Below are 22,363 nucleotides of genomic sequence, written 5' to 3' on the forward strand. Positions count from 1 at the left end.
ACAGAGAGACACTCCCCCAACCTCACAATACACACACCCACACTCATACACACGACTCAGGCACACTCTCAGACCAGGAAGAAATGATCCACTTAAAGCACAGAAAATGCAAACAGTGATTTCCTCAGCATGACTGTTCCCCCCTGGCAGACACGTTTAGAATCACTTCATCCGTCCAGTCATCTTTCCTGCCCCCCTGCTTACCTTGGATACCTTGTCGCCCAGCTGACAGTTGCCGTGGCACCAGATTCCTATGCGGTGGCCATGTCAGAGCAAATGATGGGGAAGTGGTGTGAAAATCTTTTTCCACCTAGCTGCCTGTCTCTCCTCTTTTCCTCGTCTTCTCCTCCCTCTGCTCTCCCCTGCTCCCTCCTGGTCCACAGTGAAGTGTGTGAGACGGCGACAGCAGCAGCAGCAGCAACAGCAGCAGCAGCAGCAGCGTCTCAATCTCTGAATCTTCCACACACACACCCACACTCTCACGCACACTCACTCTCCTTTTAATTAGCTTGTTCCAACGTCCAGTGATGCTTAATGAATGAAGTAGCTGAAATTACCTCCTGTGCAGCGCATAGTCCAATGAGGCAGCACAGAGAGGATGGAGAGAGAGTAAAAGCATGTGTGTGAGGGAGCAAAAATGTTTCTGTGTGTGTGAGCGAGAGATATCGGGGAGAGAGAGAGAGAGAGAGAAAGAGAGAGAGGGAGGGAGGGCATGCATTGTGTCAGCTCATTTGTATTCAAAGCTTGCTTACCCTCTCCATCCCTCCCCTTGTTTCTCCCTCTGTCCATCTCTCCTCTTATCTCCCTACATCCATGCCCCCCCTCTTCTCCCCTTGTTTCCCTTCCCTTCCCTCCTCTCTTTCCTTCCCTCCTCTTTGTGAATGGAGATAGAGGACGTGAACCTGACCCAAACATTAGAGGAAAGAGGGATGCTGTAGACTATGAAGAAGGAAGGCTGCTTGTGTGTGTGTGTGTGTGTGTGTGTGTGTGTGTGTGTGTGTGTGTGTGTGTGCTGTAAAGATGCTGGTCTGCTTGCCCCCAGCTCAGCTCACTCTGGATGTGGGTTAATGATACACAGTTATTGATTTAGTACTCCTTGAGCACATGTAACATCACAGGTCAGAGCTTGTGAGGGAGGGAAAGAGGCTTGCTCGACTGTCGTGGCAGTGGTGTAGGATTGAGTTGTTGCCGGTGTTGAGGGTGAATGAGGCTTGGCAGCAAAATACTAGGAAACATCTCTAGTCATAATGAATTAAAAATGACATAAGGTATTAAAAAAACCCATCACCTTCTGTTGTGAAACTGAGAGAGAACACCCTGCTCGCTTCCTCTGTTGTATCTCTCTGTAGACGAATGAGGCAACACTAATCTGAGAAAGGAGACCAGTGTCTTAAGAAGTGATGAAAAAACTAGAGTGAATTAGTCCAGTTGATCCAATATTTCAACAATAATTCAAGGGATTGCTACATTTTTTTAATGTGACAACCAATTGGTAAAATGTTTTGGCAACAGCGTATCACAATTCCCACTCACTGATACAGTTAGGCAACCTCTAGTGGTAATAGTTATGCTAGCAAAGTCAGTTGGTGTTGTATAATAAGTGTTATTAACTGGCTTTCTTACTGTGTTGAATACTTGATTCTGATTGGTAAGAATTATCCTTGACAACTGTAACTAATTCTGCATAAAAAGAGCAATGTCAGAAACTGTCTACACACATCATATAAAATCTAGCAGCGGAAAAGAGTTCCGGCATAGTTTACGTCTGCCTGTAGCTTGTTGACGCAAAGATTTTTTTTACTTTAGTAATTTTGTTACTATCATTGGTAGACGTTGTGGCAAAAACTGACTTTTCATTAGAATGGTAAATTGGTAGGCTAAACAACATGGGTGTTTTAATATCAGATCCTGTCCTGCAATCAAGGCAATGGCAGAGGAGCTGGTGGGTGAGGTTGCGGATCCCTGCAAAGAAACACAAACAGTAGTGAGTGATCATTTATTGTAAAAGGTGTGTCATCTGCAAAGATTTGAGTAAAAAGAGAGCTGATTGGGGAAAACAGTCAACAATTATCTTTAAGTTCTAACTTTGTCTAACATAACCTGATGTTTTAACTTGACTCCCAATTGAAACCTTATTTTTGTATGTTTGTTCATGCTGCAAAATAGCGAATCAGAATCCATTGCAATGGTAACACAACCAACCCTGGAAACAGAGGGATATATTGTATGATCAATTACTTATCTATCATGCATATTTAATTTTTCAAATCAATAAAATAATCTTTAAACCAATTTTGTGTCAATAAGTAATAAGACCCCTCAGCTTCTCATCAAGATCTTGTCTCCCCCTGGCATTCTGATTCACATAACTACCCATTTATTATGTATTATCCCCTTCTTCTGTTGAATGTTTGGATTGGTAAGTTACGTGCCGACTGTCAAACACTTCTAATGTCACATAGGTTACCTAGTTTGAGTTGGTAATATGGCTGACAGCTTGTTTTTTTTCTGAACTCAACCAAATAGTGTGTGTGTTTACCGAAAACTTGACTTCGGGTCGTATGCTTTTGATTAGGTTGTTGGTAAATAGCTTTGGAAATGCTAACAGGCATTTTGAATTATTTCTCATTACAAGAAACTTGATTTACCAAGGTAAGAGATTATTTGCAGTGTACAATTGTGATAAATCTACATTGCTTTTTAGTAACATACTAAATGAGTTTGGTGTCAAATCCAGGTACTTATTTGTTTGACAATAAAACCCCCGTAGCTCATTACAGAGATGTTTGCCAATCCATACCTTAATTTAGTCATTGGTTGAATTACAAAAAATCTACGTTATAAAATAAGTTATTTTTCATCAAGTAGTGGTAGTGTTATCCTTTTTTATAGTTCACACATCAATAGGACAGGTGGACTGAGCTCAAAGTGACCCATACATGCTAAATGACTCAAGAGGTTAACCTCAGGCTTGTCTGTTAGCCAGACTGCGGCTGGTTACTGCCCTGCCCACTCTTCATTAATATGGCATTACCTAAGAGGCATTAGGAGCCACTAGCCTTTTTTATGTGCACACTGCTCCAGATATATCTTTTATTAATGCTTGTACGTCAAGAACAAGGCAGGAACACCAGTTACTGCTAGTGAAATATTTTCTTGAAATGGTGAAACGGCTGACGTAGTGAAAATTTTAAGAAGAATCAGAAATGAAAACCTGAAAAATCCACCACAATCAGAAATGAAAACCTGAAAAATCCACCACAATTAAATGTTTCAGTCTCTATAAAACCATACTAATTCAAAGCCATGATCCTTCAAGAGTACAAAATAAATAAACGTGTTAGACCTGTCCCTAAATAATATCTCAAATTAAATTTATTCAATACCCTTTTCTGCAATTCCAAAACCAGCTCACTTGGTCCATTCCCCTCCTCCAACGTTGAGTATGCTGTCCTGCCTCATGTGGGTCTCAGTGGGATTGTCACTAGATGAGATATGGCCTGGGCATCGTGGAAATGAGAAATCTGTCTGTTATGGGGCCGTTATGGTTTACAGCACATTGGATGCATGTCCCAAGGGTCTACTCTCCTCCTGGCCATATCCTCTGCTCCATATCTCTGTCCATCCCCCTCTCGTGCTGCTCACACCATTCTAAATCCCATCATGGAAATCCTCCAAACTCCTTAATATATTTGTAAAAAGGGAGGAATAAAAGATAAGTTTACATAAGGACAAGAGAAAGAGCTGCAAAGAGGAATACGGCGGTTGACTTGAAAGAGATCTTGCTGATATAAACATTCCGTGTGAATAGTTGTTGCCAGGAAAACTTTGCCCTTGCATACAGAAGCATGCACAGAAAACACATTAGTCAATTGGATGAAAGTACTGTTTACTGCTACACATTGAGTCATTCATGCACATCTTACAACCAGAAATTCAGTAACGCTTGTAAGTTGTGCACCATGCATGCATGAGTACATGCATCCATAGGAGCCTTGCTACTGTATGCCTTCCCTTGACTGCATGCTAGCAGTGTACATGCCACTTTTAAATAATTTAGACAATCAATTCAAGATCAACTAAACAGCAGAAATGCATTCAATGCAGAGAGTTTGGCCAGTGTGACAAGTCTGAAAATAAGAGAAGAGCTGGACACGAATGATGCTACTCAGAATGATAAAGAAGGGGCGCTGTTGGGCTAGCCGTTTAAGCGTGCACCCCATGTACAGAGGCTATAGTCCTCTTTGGAGCAGTCACTGGTCCCGACCACTGCCATTTCCTCCCACATTCCCAGTCTCTCTTCAGCTGCCCTATCTAATAAAGGCAAAAATGGTTAAAAAAAAAATAATAATAATGCTACAAAATTAATTAGCTCTGCATAACTAGATATGCAAGAACATATTCGTGAAACCCATTTAAAATTGAACTATGTTCAACTCTCCATGAGTCTGTAATGTTTTCTCACAGAACTTATGATTAGGTTTGTTTTTTATGTTAGCCTGTAGATCAAAAGCATGTATGCTAGCAGAAGATAGCTGCTAACAGTTTGCTAATCTAAGCCATTTCACCTGCTTATTCATATTACTTCAAGCTAACTTTTGCATGGTTTATCTGATACATCTCTATTTGTAGTTTTTTTCAGCTTATATGCATTATTTTTCCTGACAAGGTTCTTCATTACTCTTTTAACTTCTTACAATTTTCTACCGACGTGCAAATTATTTCTTATTATTACATTATTTTCCTTGCTTCTTTTATAATCAGAACCTTTTTTGTTTGCTTTATTACATAGTTATAGATGTGGTATGTGTGTATGTTAATTCTGAAGTGAATGCTAAATTACCTATTTGCACATTGAATCTTATTTGTTTTATCCCCTCAAAACAATAAAGACAATTTTCAGCCTGAGCTGGATGTTATTAGTCAAAGTGGTGGGAAGGTTGTTTGACATTTAAATATAGTATAGCGACATGATAATTTAATCAATCATCTCATCTTTGGCAGAAAACTAAAACTATTACTTTAAACATAAACTAAAAAAAATTCTCCTAAACCATATCCAACATTTAATACACCAGCTGTCTAGATAGCATCCAAATTGGAGCACAAGGGCATGCCAACTTAATCTCCAGTTTCAACCAGCTCAGATTAACACACCTTCCGCCAATACACACATCACCCTCTCATTACCACCACACATAATTCCTGCACAGTTCTCAAAACACCACCCCCCACGGCACGCAAATACATACACATGCCCCTGTATCATTATGCCTTGAGCTCCAGCTGTGGTCTACCGGGGCAAATCATTAATCAGCTGGACAACAAAGGACTACATTCCTACACTAGCCTTTCTTCTTTGTCTGTGCAAACCTCTTGATTCTGGGTTTATTCTGACAGTGGCATACACAATAAAGCTCTTGTTTCGGGGCAACTCAAAGTAGATCATCTTACACCATTTCTTTCTGTTATAATATTTGTTGTATACAACATTTGTTCAGTCAGAAGTACAAAAATAACATCATAGGGCAATGTAAACCTAAATATTAGGTGAAATTGACATGGCTATTTTCAGAAATCTTCATTCATTGAATAAATCCACTTTTTTTTTAAAGCTCAATGCGTCCAAATAAAATCATATTTTTTAAGAAGTTACATACAAGTCAACTGTGTCTTATTGGGAATCTGTTTTATTCTTATTTTACAGTTCTTCTTTATCAAAGAGCTCTGCTGCGTCTACTTATTAGGAATCTATTCGTATTTTAAAAATGCCATCATTGACCAACAATAACATAACAGCATGAGGTTCTGGGTTTTGCAAATATCAAGGGGGGGTCGACTGCAGGTGTCCCCCTCTTTCAAGATGATTGGAAAATAAATTCTCATCTCATGTAATTTGATTTTTGAGCTGCATTTGCTATTATCACCCCCACCCATTTACACAGGATCCAGTGAAGTGGTCCCTTGGTCATGTAGGCCTGCTATAAACCCCTCAGGCACTGCGGGAAATTATGCATGTCATTGTGAACACACCAGATGGGGTCCTGAAGCAGGGAACAAGGAGGTGGAGCAGCAGTCTTTTCATAATGAGATGACAATGAGGTGACTCCAGGCTGTGGATGGTGCCAGAGGCCCATTTCGATGGATGAAAGTGTAAAGTAATGTTAGTGACAGGTAGCAAACCTGCATGAAAATTAATCACATTTGTCAAATAAAGAACCACAGTTCTCTTCTCAGACTGAGACAATGAAAACTTACTCCCAGAGGCGTTTAAAATACATGCTTTTTTTATATCAAAAGATCAAATAAATGTGTAATGGGTTGCTCATATTGACAAACCAACAAATAAACCAACCGACAGTTGTTTCAGTCAGCATATAGACCTTTATAGTGCCGCTATAAGACCGCCTTTAACTCATTGTTTTGGCTTTTCCACCACTTTTCTATTTATCTCACATTGCAGTCTTTGGAAGCAGCTGGCCATTGATATCAGAGAGGATGCTTCAAAACCTTCACTGTAGAATAATAACCAAGTACCAAAGGAACAGATGTAGTTAGGTTGCAATAAAAGAAAAAGAACAACAGAAGAGAAGAGTCAAGCTAGTGATTTTGAGGCCTTATGTGTATGTTGAAGGCGCTGTTGGGTCTTTGTTAATAAAAACATAGTGTAGGGTCTAGACCTGCTATGTTTGTAAAAGCGTCTTGAGATAACGTTTGTTGTGATTTGGCACTATACAAATAAAGATTGATTGATTGATTGATTGATTGATTGATTGATTGATTGATTGATTGATTGATTGATTGATTGATTGATTGATTGATATCACCAGTTATGAATCTGAGAGCAGAGTGGTATACAGGGTCCAGGGTTTCAGAGTTGATGTCTATACATCACATCACTATAATATAATACAGATAAAAACATTGCTTCCACAATTCCCTTTCAACAAGACAATGGGAAACTGGATTTATTTTTGCACAGGCGGCAAACTTTCTATTTCAACTTGGTGGCAAGAGTGTTGGTTTTAAATGTAAAGTCCTTATCAAGCCATATTCCCAGGTATTTAAACTTGGTAACTGAATTGTTATGCCATTTAAAGTAGATATATGCACAATAAATGACTTTCTATTGGAGTTGGGGTACTTTTAGATGTAGTGCACTCTTAACTCTTCTTTGAAAAGAAAAGGAAGTTGGACCAGATTAAGGCTAAGTTTTTGCTTGTCCCTGGCAAACTTGAGTTCAACTGGCACAAGATAGCAATCCAGCACTGATTCACAACCACATCTCATTGCTAATTACACAACGTTGGCACTTTGTGTGTTAGTGTGTACTGAGTAAGACAGCAGATAGCAATGACAGTAGTGCTGTGCCATATCACAATTTGAGCATTGTCAGGTTTTTTTGGACTGTAGTAAAGTGACTTGGCTGCAATGTTGACAATGATCAGCATGGGTAACCTCAATAGCCTGCACTGTTATCTATGAAGCACTCCTAATGAAACCAGCTGAAGAGCACTATGATATTTAAAACATTGTGAATAACATAAGTCTGCACCATCACAATGCAGTTTCTCTACAATGGGATTTGTTTGATGCGTCTGAACATTTTAAATTCAGTCACTGCCAACCCTACAACCTGCAAGTTGTGCAAAGCAAGATGATTTATTCATTAATGCTTATTTCTGCAAAACAACCAATTATTTATTTAACTTTCCAACCATGTGTTGCTACAAAATACATCTCCTCTACTTCACTATACAAGCACAAAAAGCTCCGACTTGACATCTTGCCATTAAAGCCTGTAGACTGTTTGCTGTAGCTGATTTATGCCAGAGAAAGCTGAATAGAGAGAGGAAGCTGCTGGTATGACTTTACCTACTTGAATATAAAGTCTCATTTTATCAGCTGAGAATATGGGGAAAGAGATGGGAAGCTTTCAAAGATAGAGAAACAAGAAAAAGAGACAGAAAATGAACACTAAAGCCCCATATATGATCAGCATGCATACAAAATAGCATTTTATATGTATTTATATGCAAATCATTCATGTGGGCTAGGATTGAATACATCTATGGCAGCATACAACAGCAGGGGCATATGGGGACAGACAGTGCTAATAAGACTCTTCTGTTGAGGAGAAAGGTATCTGTGAGATGACAATTTAGTAAGAAGAAACCTTTTTTCCACATTCTGTTGTAAAATATGATAGCAGCTGTCCAGTAATACTACAACCACTTATCCTGCCGAGCTGCTTTCTTCTCTGATTGCTGTTTCTTTTTTCCCTGAGCAAAGATTATGTGATAAATTACGTGGTATGAATACAAGAAGCTTCCTAAAATTGATTTTCAGTCATATATTTTTGCTTGAAAATGAACTATCCATTCTGTATTCACATTTAATATGGGTGACTGGTTTCTACACTGTGCTCGGAGTGTGCGCAGATATGGTTTTTTTTTTTTTTGTCTTGTTGGGTATCAAAACATCTTGAATAAGTTAACCATGACAGTTGTGACAGGCATTGATGGAAAAAGATGTGGCACTATGATCTAAACAGGTATGCCAGCAGTGTGGGATTCTTTTACAGGATTATAGATGTGTTGCATGAGACTATTATGTCAAATCTGACAGATACAAGAACAGTTTGTGACAAACACATCTGCCTAAAGCTGTATGTCCAATATAGTAGCATTCATACACTAAACTTCTGTGCTGTTGTAATGCTATGGTTCAATAGCAACAGCTACTACTTACTACTTGATTGATTGATTGATTGATTGACTGATTGATATACTACTATGAGTTATGAAAACAATTCACCCCTAGTACAGTGTATGCAGTTAAATAAATTAGCTATTAAGACAAAAAAAAAAAAGATTTTTTTTAAAACCAGGCTGTAAAAAGTGTTGAATGGGTGTATGTTAGTGATGTGTCATGATCAAAACCTGCGGCTCTGAGAGCTGATGCTTTAAAGTGAATCAGAAGAGCCGGCTCGCATCGACAGAGAGCCGGCTCTCAGTTTTTTCCTTTTGCTGCTTAGCTCTCACAGTGCTCATCCCCAGCTCTGCTCACAGCAGAACTTTGTTTTGATTGGTCATCATGGCAGCCATAAGGCCAATCATATGTGAAGATATAGGATACAGGTGATGGAGGGGAGGCTGTGTATCGTGGCTTCATCTGTTCCTTCTGAGAGGGTTAGGGTTTTTCTCAAAGACAGGGCAAATTCTCAGTGAGAGGAGAAATCGGATCAGCCCATCCAAGCTGAGGCATCTGATTTTTCTCAGTGCCAACCTGCAATGAGGACATTAATGATGTTTGCTCCAGTTTGGTTCTGGTTCTGTTTGCTTGAGTCTGGTTCTGGTTCTGTTTCTGTTAACTTGAGTTGGTTCTGCTTCTGTTTGCTTGCGTTTGGTTCTGGTTCTGTTTGCTTGAGTTTGGTTCTGATTCTGGTTCTGTTTGTTTGAGTTGGTTCTGGTTCTGTTTAATTGAGTTTGGTTCTGATTCTGGTTCTGTATGTTTGAGTTGGTTCTGGTTCTGTTTGCTTGAGTTTGGTTCTGGTTCTGGTTCTGTTTGCTTGAGTTTGGTTCTGGTTAGGTTCTGGTTCTGTTTGCTTGAGTTGGTTCTGGTTCTGTTTAATTGAGTTTGGTTCTGATTCTGGTTCTGTATGTTTGAGTTGGTTCTGGTTCTCTTTGCTTGGGATTGGTTCTGGTTCGGTTCTGGTTCAGTTTGTCCGAGTTGGTTCAGGTTCTGTTTGCTTGAGTTTGGTTCTGGTTCGGTTTGCTTGAGTTTGGTTCTGGATCTGTTTGCATGAGTTTGGTTCTGGTTCTGTTTGCTTAGGTTTAGTTCTGGTTCTAACCCTGACCCTCATCATAACCCTAACCCAAATCATAACCCTGATCCAAACCCTAATCCTAACCCTAACCCTAATCCTAACCCTAATCCTAACCCTAACCCTAACCCTAATCCTAACCCTAACCCTGATCCTAACCCTAACTGTGATCCTAACCCTAACCCTAAACCCAACCCTAATCATAACCCTAACCCTAATCCCAATCCTAACCCTGATCATAACCCTAATCATAACCCTAACCCTAATCCTAACCCTAACACTGATCCTAACCCTAACCCTAATCCTAACCCTAATCCCAATCTTAAACCTAACACTAACCCTAACCCTGATCCAAACCTAACCCCGATCCTAACCCTGATCCTACCCTAATCTTAACCCTGACACTAACCCTAATCATAACTCTAATCCTAACCCTAACCCTGATCCTAACCCTAACCCTAATCATAACCCTAACCCTAATCCCAATCCTAACCCTAATCCTAACACTGATCCTAACCCTAACCCTAATCATAACCCTAACACTAATCCTAACCCTAACCCTGATCCTAACCCTAACCCTAATCCTAACCCTAACCCTGATCCTAACCCTAATCCTAATCCTAACCCCAATCCTAACCCTAATCCTGATCCTAACCCTAACCCTGATCCCAGATCCTAACCCTGATCCTAACCCTTTTCATAACTCTAACCCTAATCATAACCCTAACACTGATCCTAACCCTAATCCTAACCCTACCCCTGATCCTAACCCTAATCCTAACCCTAAACCTAATCCTAACCCTAATCCTAACCCTGATCCTAACCCGAACCCTCATCCTAACCCTGATCGTAACCCTAATCATAACCCTAACCCTAATCCAAAGCCTAACACTGATCCTAACCCTAATCCTAACCCTACCCCTGATCCTAACCCTAATCCTAACCCTAAACCTAATCCTAACCCTGATCCTAACCTGAACCCTAACCCTCATCCTAACCCTGATTGTAACCCTAATCCTAACCCTAAACCTTATCCTAACCCCAATCCTAACCCTAATCCTAACCCTGATCCTAACCCGAACCCTAACCCTCATCCTAACCCTGATCGTAACCCTAATCATAACCCTAACCCTAATCCAAAGCCTAACACTGATCCTAACCCTAATCCTTACCCTAACCCTAATCCCAATCCTAACCCTAAAACTAATCCTAACCCTGATCCTAACACTAATCCTAACCCTGATCCTAACCCTAATCCTAACCCTGATCCAAACCTAACCCCGATCCTAACCCTAACACTGATCCTACCCTAATCCTAACCCTGATACTAACCCTAACCATAACCCTAATCCTGACCCTGATACTAACCCTAACCATAACCCTAATCCTGACCCTGATCCTAACCCTAATCCTAACCCTAAACCTAATCCTGACCCCAATCCTAACCCTAACACTGATCCTAACCCTAACCCTAATCATAACCCTAACACTAATCCTAACCCTAACCCTGATCCTAGCCCTAATCCTAACCCTGATCCTAACCCGAACCCTAACCCTCATCCTAACCCTGATCGTAACCCTAATCATAACCCTAACCCTAATCCAAAGCCTAACACTGATCCTAACCCTAATCCTAACCCTACCCCTGATCCTAACCCTAATCCTAACCCTAAACCTAACCCCAATCCTAACCCTGATCCTAACCTGAACCCTCATCCTAACCCTGATCGTAACCCTAATCATAACCCTAACCCTAATCCAAAGCCTAACACTGATCCTAACCCTAATCCTTACCCTAACACTAATCCCAATCCTAAAACTAACCCTAACCCTAACCCTGATCCTAACCCGCCTACCTGATCCTAACCCTGATCCTAACCCTAACCCTTATCCTAACCCCAATCCTAACCCTGATCCTAACCCGAACCCTAACCCTCATCCTAACCCTGATCGTAACCCTAATCATAACCCTAACCCTAATCCAAAGCCTAACACTGATCCTAACCCTAATCCTTACCCCAACACTAATCCCAATCCTAAAACTAACCCTAACACTTATCCTAACCCTAATCCTAACCCTAACCGTAACCCTAATCATAACCCTAACCCTAATCCCAATCCTAACCCTAACACTAATCCTAACCCTGATCCTAACACTAATCCTAACCCTGATCCAAACCTAACCCCGATCCTAACCCTAACCCTGATCCTACCCTAATCCTAACCCTGATACTAACCCTAACCATAACCCTAATCCTAACCCTAACCCTGATCCTAACCCTAATCCTAACCCTAAACCTAATCCTGACCCCAATCCTAACCCTAATCCTAACCCTAATCCTAACCCTAACCGGAACCCTAATCCTAACCCTGATCGTAACCCTAATCATAACCCTAACCCCTAATCCAAAGCCTAACACTGATCCTAACCCTAATCCTTACCCTAACACTAATCCCAATCCTAAAACTAACCCTGATCCTAACCCTAATCATAACCCTAACCCTAATCCTAACACTAACCCTAACCTTGATCCTAACCCTAATCCTAACCCTAACCCTAATCCCAATCCTAACCGTAACACTAATCCTAACCCTGATCCTAACCCTAATCCTAACCCTGATCCAAACCTATCCCCGATCCTAACCCTAACCCTGATCCTACCCTAATCCTAACCCTGATACTAACCTTAATCATAACCCTAATCCTGTCCCTAACCCTTATCCTAACCCCAATCATAACCCTAATCATAACCCTAATACAAAGCCTAACACTGATCCTAACCCTAATCCTTACCCTAACACTAATCCCAATCCTAAAACTAACCCTAACCCTAACCCCAATCCTAACCCTAATCCTAACCCTGATCCTAACCCGAACCCTAACCCTCATCCTAACCCTGATCCTAACCCTAATCATAACCCTAACCCTAATCCTAAACAAAGCCCTGATCCTGACCCTAACCCTGATCCTAACCCTAATCTTAACCCTAACCCTAATCCCAACCCTAACCCTATTACTAACCCTAACCCTAATCCTGTTTGCTTGAGTTTGGTTCTGGCTCTGTTCGCTTTAGTTCTGTTGTGGTTCTGTTTGCTTTAGTTTGGTTCTGGCTCTGGTTCTGTTTGCTTGAGTTTGGGTCTGGTTCTGTTTGCTTGAGTTTGGTTCTGGTTCTGTTTACTGGAGCAGGTTCTGGTTCGGTTTGCTTGAGTTTGGCTCTGGTTCTGTTTGCTTGAGTTTGGTTCTGGTTCGGTTCTGATTCGGTTTGCTTGGGTTCGGTTCTGGTTCTGTTTGCTTCAGTTTGGTTCTGGTTCAGTTCTGATTCTGTTTGCTTGGGTTCGGTTCTGGTTCTGTTTGCTTTAGTTTGGTTCTGGTTCGATCCTGGTTCTGTTTGTTTGAGTTTGTTCTGGTTCTGTTTGCTTGAGTTCGGTTCTGGTTCGGTTCTTTTTCGGTTCTGGTTCAGTTCTGGTTTGGTTCTGGTTCGGTTCTGGTTCGGTTTGCTTGAGTTTGGTTCTGGTTCTGGTTCGGTTCTGATTTGATTTGCTTGAGATTGGTTCTGGTTAGTTTCTTTTTTGGTTCTGGATCTGTTTGCTTGAGTTTGGTTCTGGTTTGGTTCTGGTTCTGTTTGTTTGAATGGTTCTGGTTCTGTTTGCTTGAGTTTGGTTTTGGATCTGTTTGCATGAGTTTGGTTCTGGTTCTGGTTCTAACCCTGACCCTCATCATAACCCTAACCCTAACCCTAATCCAACCCTAACCCTAACCCTAATCCTAATCCTAACCCTAATCATAACCCTAACTATAAACCTAAAATATATTAAATGTAAATATGAGAGGATTATAGAAGGTACATGGACTTTCTTGCATTGGAACAAAGACATGCTTGCTGTTTCCCTTGTATCTCTCTTTGCAAAGCTAACTATTTGCTTCCTTTACTTTAATTTTGAAGTTTCAGAGTACTTGAGAGTTCTAAAAGTCCTGGAAGTAATATCTAAGCAGTTATTTACAAACTCACTGCCATTTATCACAGAGCTTCAATATGTTTGTTTGGTTCAGAAAATCTTCCATTATCCCTCAAGCAGTATGAATGAGATAAACCAAAGCTGACTTGTTAAAGACCCATATCATTCCATGTTGGTCCAAATATCCTGGCCAGTAGTGACAGTTTCATTGTCTAATTATGAAATGCAAGAGTGGGTGCCCACATGGAAATGAAATACAAGGAGGCCAAATTTTTTTAAACAGCCACAGGCTGAAAACAGGTAGTGAGTGTGGTGATGCATTTGGCTCTATCCACTCAAATGTGTTTGCATACTGGAGCTACAAGCATCAGGAAAAGACAGAGTGAAATCTGCAGCACGCTGAGGGTCTGACAGTGTTACAAGCATCCAGATTGGTGCCCAAGGCTCCTGCAACTCACTCCAAGACACCCACATGCTGAAGCAGAGTGCCTCATTAGGTAGGACGATGGAGGGAGGTTGGGTGGGAGAGGAAGAGAGATGAAGGGAGTATTTCTTCATGCTCCATCTGGACAGAATCTTTAAAAATACTCCTGCAGTGATGGGACCTTACACAAGCAGTTCAAAGTGTTTGTGACACAGAGGAGGGGTGGAGGATTGTAGGTCACCATGGAATACTCTGAAGGGGCATTATACACAAGGGGAAGCAAGATCTGAGCTATCACTTGAACTTGCCCACAGCTCTTTAATGTATAATGACGATTATTTATAGCTGGCTTAAACACACTTGAGGGGTTGTAAAGGCCAAAAATGTCAGGTACAGTCAGCAGCAAATTGGGTTGTTGTGAAGGCTATATCAGCTGGAGGTAAAGTGTACACAGATTTAACTACTTCAACATTCTTTATTTGAAATCAGTCTTTTATTCTTAATTGTTGAACAGGAGGTTGAAGTGAAAAGCCAAAGCTTTGTTGAGTTTGGTGCATTGATTGTATATATAATGATGTAGCCACTCTGATGTCACCATTTTGTTAGCCAGGAGTTAACATACTGGGGTAAGAGGATGGTGTTAGAGCTGACCGAGGAACTTACAAACACAAAGTTGACATATGAAATATTTCACACAAGTGGCTAATTCATTGGCTGGTGAGTGCACTAGGTTGACCTTTTGTCTAACATGAGTCTGGTTCTGCTCGAGGTTTCTGCCTGTTAAAGGTGACATATCATGCAAAATTGACTTTTTAATGGTTCTCTACCTGAAATATGTGTCCCTGGCATGTCTACAAACCCCCCGAGAATGAAAAAAATCCATTCTGCCCGTTTTGATTTCTACACCTTTCTGTAAATGTGTGTGAAACGAGCCGTTTCAGACTTCCGTGTTTTTGTTACGTAACAACAATATCCGGTCTGTCACGGAGTCAGAGCTCGGAGCTTGTTCAGCCCATAGACTGTATAAAATAATACTGAATCCCTCCCCCGTTTTTCATTACCTGCACAAATGTGTGCTAACAAGGAGCTTAGGAGGGAGGCATGCTAGTTGTAGGCTGTCTTAATAAATACAAAGGTTGGTTTTACTCCCCACGTCTGCAGATTTGAAGATCTAGTGAATGATTTTTATTTATCATGGATAAGTGCTAGCGCTAGTTAGCATAGCCACATAGCTACATGTTCGTAGCTGTGTACCAAGACACACGTCTACATACTGATAAATGAAACAACAAGAAACACTAAATCTATGACCAATTGTTCAGAAAGGTCCTGCTACAGGCGCCTCTCCGTCAGGATCAGATTCAGAGGGTTGAAGTAACGCGATCTCTGAGCAGCCGTGTATATTCAGCCAACATGTAAACATTAGATCAACATGCTGGAGAGCCGAGGCACATCCACTTCCGGAGGGGGCGTGGTCAGAGGGAAAACAGAGTGTTCTGAGGAGGACTGAAGAAAAGGACTTTTCAGGCATGTCAAAATCTGATTTCAAAGTGTTTTTTTGAGCATAAACTTTAAAGACATGTTTTGGGGACCTCTTAGACCAATATATATTGATGAAAAAAGCGTGATATGTCAGCTTTAAAAGAAGCAAAGTGCTCTGCTCATTGTGGATTAAGATGAGATCAGACTGAGTCCTGTCTGTAAAATGGGACTGGATCTTATTCTGTCTTGATGTTGGGTCTTTGTTAATAATTTAACATAGAGTACGGTCTAGAAACTACACAGAAAGCCATATTATTTGCCCAATTTTTGTAGGAAAAATACTCAAAACAAAAACAAACACATTCAGGGCTATGGGGTTAAGTATAGTGTTGATGTCTAGGAGAAGCCAAGGGGGGCAATCTGTCTCTCAAAATGACTTTGCCCTCTATTATGCATAACTTGTGTGAGATGAAATGGCCAATATATTTATAAAACCAATCTCCTATTAAGGTGTATAAAGAGTTATAAGCGAGACAGAAATAGTTGTTTAAAACAGGCTGTAAATAAGTTTTCGAAGGCTGCCACATTAGAATGTTTAAAATAGGGTCTAACAAAAACTCTTTAATCTTTTAATCTTCAAATATTACCACAGACCATCATTTCCAAAGATATTATTTAAGATTGTATCCGTTACGCATACAGTACAGATTATAGTAATGTGGCCCAGCAGCCAAATTAAGAAAATACAGATTACCAGCTTCTATTTCTTTGATGTTAAGTACATGGGATGTTAGCTTACGTTAAATTCCATCCTATCCTGTTGGCCCCTCTGGTGATTAAAATAATTAATAGGGCTACGATGCTGTGCCGCGTGCATAAATGTACACGTCTGTCAACTTGGAAAATACCACATAATTTTAGTGGATTTAACATCAATCCATGCATTTATATAACTCATAAAGTGGCCTATATGTTTTTTCTGCACTTTCAGGGGCTCAGTAGAAGAGGTTGCATGTGCTAGCTCAAGCTGATGTATTTAAACAGGAAGTTTGAAATCCACCATGCAAATATTAATACACCCGCCTGCAGGCACAAATAGCTTTTAAAGGGAATGAGAGCAGACACTTTGATTGGTTTGATTCACATTAAACACACCTATGAATAATCAAGGGACCTAATCCAATCTCTTTGCACGGTGCACCTCCTTTAGCGCCCAGATTGTGTGCTGCTCAACCTGCAAAATGTGTTTGGATGTACCCTAATTCACTTAATTTACCTCATTCGTGTGCTTTAAACCATAATCAAAAAGAGCACACATTCTTTTAATCTCTCTTGGTTATGCTATGCTGTTTTCCTGTTCTCTTTTAGTATTTTCATCTTTTAAATGGGTCAATGTTTTATATAGCAGTCTTCTTTCATTAATGGGCATAGTCCTCCACAGTCGGTTTTGAGATATGCGTTACAAGCAATTCTCAGTTATCCTCAGAAATGGTCTAGTGTACAGGCATAGCTTAGAATGTTTTAATCTTAGGAGAAGCAAGCATTCAACAAAGTTGTGTAATAACCTGTAGATTAAATTATAGGCTGCTGATGTGTTAACCTTGTTTATTACCCGGCTTTCTTACTGATCTTCCGGCTGTGTAAGATGCTTGATTCTGATCAGTGAAAACCCCTTGACAACAGTTATTAAATTTCACTAACATGAGCAACGCCAGATGCAGTTCTGGCACATTTTGCCTCTGCTTGTTAACACCATAGACCGTAAGGTGAGGTAAAACTGTTAGTTTCTGTTAGCATCATATTGGTCAACAATGTGGCTACAACGCTAGTTTTGATTAGCATGCTAAATCAGCAGGCTACGGACATTTCAAATTGGATCCTGTCCAGCAATACTGTTGTTAACCATTTAAAAAATTGTACCTGTAATCGTAGCCGGGCAATAATCTTGTATAATTTTCGACCATCTAAATACATTTAGTCACGAGATACCAAAGTCAGGTTTCATTACTAAGGTTTTTTTCTGTATTCAAAGTAGTTCATTGTGCGCCTGTTGAACCTTTCAAGTTATATATTCATTGCTTGTTTGTAAAAGACAATTGGGACAGACATTATCAACATCAAACTGAGTTTTATTCATCTGGGAGTTATATGGCCTTCTTAACTTTGTTGTTGAGCGTGCTGAACAAGCTCTAAAAGAATATCTAATTTAATGGAGTAGTGCATGTGTGTCTATAGGCTGGTGATACTCAGCCTAATTATCACCTCTCCTTTCCAGTCTGCTTTGCTATCTCTTGGGCTGTGGAAGCTGACAGTTTCCCACATAATTACCCTAATGAGTCACTCATTTTTGTATCATGTGCTTACCTGAAATGCCCTCAATCATCTATTTCTGTTCTGTTCCAGCTAAAACTCCTAATCAGTGAATGTTTTTTTAAATGGCCAAAATGGTTTGAATTTGTCAGGAAGATCCACGCTGACCATCCAGGCAAAAAAAAAAACAGCCCTGCAGCAGAAAATGAGCTGTCAGTTTTGAACTCATGAATCAGTTCTGTCACATGACCAATAAGCACCACTAGGGAACAGACACTCTGCATTGATTTATAATTTTGTTTTATAAATAGCTAGTTCAATTTTGGACTTAGCCACAAACTTGGAGCTTCTGCTTCTTTTTTCTTTGACTTGTCTAGTCTTTTATCCACTGCTATTTCCTGTGTTTCCACTAGTTTAGTAATGGATTGTATAGGAACCCAGATGCAGCACAATGAAAGCAAGGACCATTGGTAATAGCCTTTATCATTAGCTTTAGCATGTACAATCGCAAACAGGCCAGAATTACACAGTTCAGTTCAATCTTCAGGGTCGACCCATCAGGAGTTATTAAAAGTTATAGTCTTCAGACTGGATAGGGGACTTTGGCTGGTTGAGCCAAACCAGGAAATAAGTGTGTTTGATAGGGTGACAGTGCTCACATACTTGCACAACAGTACTGTGAGGCAGCCAGCAGGAGACAGGGTTTGTAAAGCAGTGAGTCCAGAACCAGGTAAGCACTTAGAAGACACCAACAAACAATAAGGGAGCAGAGTCCAGACATACAGTAGGTTTGAGGAGTCAGCAGTTAAGATTTAAAAGGAAGTACACACGGTGATGAGTGGACTGATGAAGAGAGGAGGTAAGTGGAAATTATTGGGGGAGAGATGAGCAGAACGGCTTTCAAACAGGCTTGTTCAGTTATTCTGATTAATTCATGGCTATAGTCTTTAACTCCTTGGAATGAGGGTTAGGGTAAACTGTTGCCATGCATTCAACTCTGATCATATGATTTGGCAGACTTACTGTAATATTATTACTGAAAGGAGTCTTGTTAATTTGAGGTTGGTTTGTCCATTTGGAGGCAGGTCAGGGTCCTCACCGCCCTTTTGTGGTCCCAATCAGTTTGAATAGATTATCCTTTAGGTGAAACACAGAGCATGTATACATCCATCCATCCATCCGTCCGTTATCTTTTCAAGCTTATCCCATTCGGGGTGGTGGGAGGGCTGGAGCCTGTCCCAGCTGTCATTGGGCAAGAGACCAGCGGGCCAACACGTAGACACGAACAACCATTCATGTACACTTTCACACCTACAGTCACTATAGAGTGACCAATCAACCTGATAAGGATGGTTTTTCTTGGGAATGGGGGAGGAAGCCAGAGCATCCAGAGAGAATCCATGCATGCATGGGAAGAACACTCACACTCTACACAGAAAGGCTCCTGGCCCGCCTGGGATTTGAAACCAAGAACTTTTTTTTTGCAACAGTGCCAACTACCAAACCACTGTGTACACAATGAGAGTAATTTTAAGTCTTTAATAAAAAACTATCATGCAAATGTTTTTGCTGCTGTTGTTTTTTGGGGGGCATTGATAGGACAGCTGAAGAGAGACAGGAAATGGGGGGAGCAAGGTGCAGGGGATGGTAAGCCGCAAATGGGGAGGCCGGGAGTTGAACCCGTGACCGCTGCAACAAGGACTATAGCCTCTGTATATGCCTGTAAATTATTTTTAATGACATAGTAATAATAGTATAATAGTAAATAATACTTGCACCACTCTACCGACAACCATGTTTGAGAAACAAACTTATTGACTATAGAGCATCTTTAAAAACTTTTAGGACTGAGATTTCTCTTGGACAAAATTATACATATGACTGAAATATTATACTTATACTGAAAAATGTGTAATTGTTATACAAGGTACATTGACCAGGGAGATCCTTTCTATTTGGAAGTGACTAGATTATATGATTCGTTCTAACCTTCCATATTTAATTAACCCAGTTCAACCTCCAACTCCATACCCTCTGCAACTCCTTGTGTAACACTAGATCAGTGTTACTTTATTAAAAAAATGGGTCACGGGCCAGTTGCAGCATTTGTATGTTTTAATGAGTCTGAGCCGGGGAGTGAGATGATTGAGACTGAGCTAAGGCTCAAATGATATGTTCCATTGTAGTTTATTTTAAATTAATATAATTCTTCAACAGGATGACAGAAGATTTAGTGACGCACACATAGAAATGAAGTGGAACTAAGAGGCAAGCTGAGGAACACAGATACAACGGGCTATTTAAAGAAAGTGCATCAGCAGAGTCCAGAAATAACTTTGCTGTTGCTGAAAATAGTTTTCCTTCTTTCAGGATGTATTGCCAGCTGACACAAGTTGAAGAATCACATTTTTAACAATCCCAAAAGAAGAAAGAACAGACACATAATGAGATCACTGAAGTTCAGGATAACACTCCTCAAGTGCTAGCTTTAGACAGTTTTGTGTTTCTTATCTTTAAGACAGCAATCTGCTTAACCTCACATTTTATTGAACAAATCCTACAGGAACCTGCTTGAGATAGGAAGCATTGTTGCTTGCCTTTTTCCTAATGATTGGCATTGCAGTGTAGCTGTGAGCAGGTACGTATAGGAAGATCTAACATCTGCAATCTGAGAAAATCACATTTGAAACCTGTGTTTGAGAATATTACAGAAATATAAAAGATGGTATGTGATCTACAGTAAATTATAGTTAATGCCCAGATGAGGTTAGCTGCTGTCACGTGTGTACAAACGAGGACCTATGTGCAGGAGAGTGAAGGTTTACTAATCACATTGTTTTTTAAAGGGAAAAGATGAAAGGAAAACTTACTGAAAAAATGTCCATAAAAATTATAAAAACAGTCCAAACAAAAAAAGAAGAGGAGAACAAATTAAAACCTAAGGAACGTGAGAATCAATGTAATTAACCAACAACACAAGGGAGGAAACACAGAGAGTAAATACACACTAGATAACGAGCAACAGGTGTGGACAGAGGACACTAATTAGTGTAATCAAATTGGAAGGAAACACACAAGGACAGTAAGTAATACTATTGTCCAGCAACCTCACCCCATCCCTTAACCACTGGACAATTTCCAAGAGCATTACAAAACAACTACTGTATTTAATTGTGTAACTGCTGTATTGTTGTTATTTTAAACTGGTTCGTTAACTCTTTTTTTTTTTGAGACAGCATTGAAAGGTGACATAGTAAAAATAAGTTTAAAGCCACTGAGAGGAGTGTCTATGAAACAGACTAAAATTTATATATATATATATGAAATACAAAAACAAGAAGACCATTAGCAACAAGGCTGATTATTTCTATATTGTAATTTCTAATGCATGTGACCCCCTGGGTTGTGAGGAGGGGGGGGGGGGGCAGACGATTAACAGCAGGCTAAGGAAGCAGCCTTTCTTTGTATTTTCAACAGCAATTGTTCACAATGAGTGGCACAAATCACTGTTAAAATAATCTGGGTAAGACTTTCTGTCTGAGAAAAGTACCTTGATATGCAGGACAAGATCAGCAAAGTAATAGGATGTGTATCTTTGACCACTAGGGGCACCATAACTAACAAAAAACAAAAGATACTCACAGCAACTCTGTTTTCTTCATGGATCCATCATCATATGGGTACTCCTCAAACCTGGCACCATCATCAAACTTATAACAAAACCAAGTGCCTTCAAATTCATGAAAACACCTTTTTCAGGATCAGACTGTGGCGAGTCCTTGTGTTTCTTTGCATATACAAAGTTAAATTTGATGTGCAAAAAAGTTAGCTGCATCCCGTTACCAGTGCGACATATATACTAGAAGGCCTATAAAAAGTACTCTATTGTGTTACAGTATTTGAAAAACTGAAAAGACTCAGGCATTTTCAGTCGGATGAATCTTCAACTCAACTGTTTATCTCTTCTTTGGCAAAACACTGAGCATGAACATAGGGAGGCGAGGACAGAGTCTATAATAAAAATGTACAAAAAAGAACAAGTACACAAATAATGAATTTATAGAATAATAAGGATTAGTGAAAAAAACAACAACCACAAGGCTCAACATCTGACAACAATACGGCAACTAATTCAAAATCACCAGCTGGTGCAGGGATGTAGAGGTTATGTGTGACACCATAGACAACTAGCCACTCTGATATCTTTGGTTTAATGCCCACCATTCATGTCTATAGCATTTTTCTATGTCCATGTTTTATTTTCTCCAATTTCTGTTAAATGGAGTGTCGTCAAAGTGTGTAGGTTTTTTGGATTGCATACGAAAGACGGGATGTCATTCGTAAGCAATCCAAAAATGTATTTT

The sequence above is a fragment of the Notolabrus celidotus genome, chromosome 20 (genome assembly GCF_009762535.1).
Source record: "Notolabrus celidotus isolate fNotCel1 chromosome 20, fNotCel1.pri, whole genome shotgun sequence".
Lineage (NCBI taxonomy): Eukaryota > Metazoa > Chordata > Actinopteri > Labriformes > Labridae > Notolabrus > Notolabrus celidotus.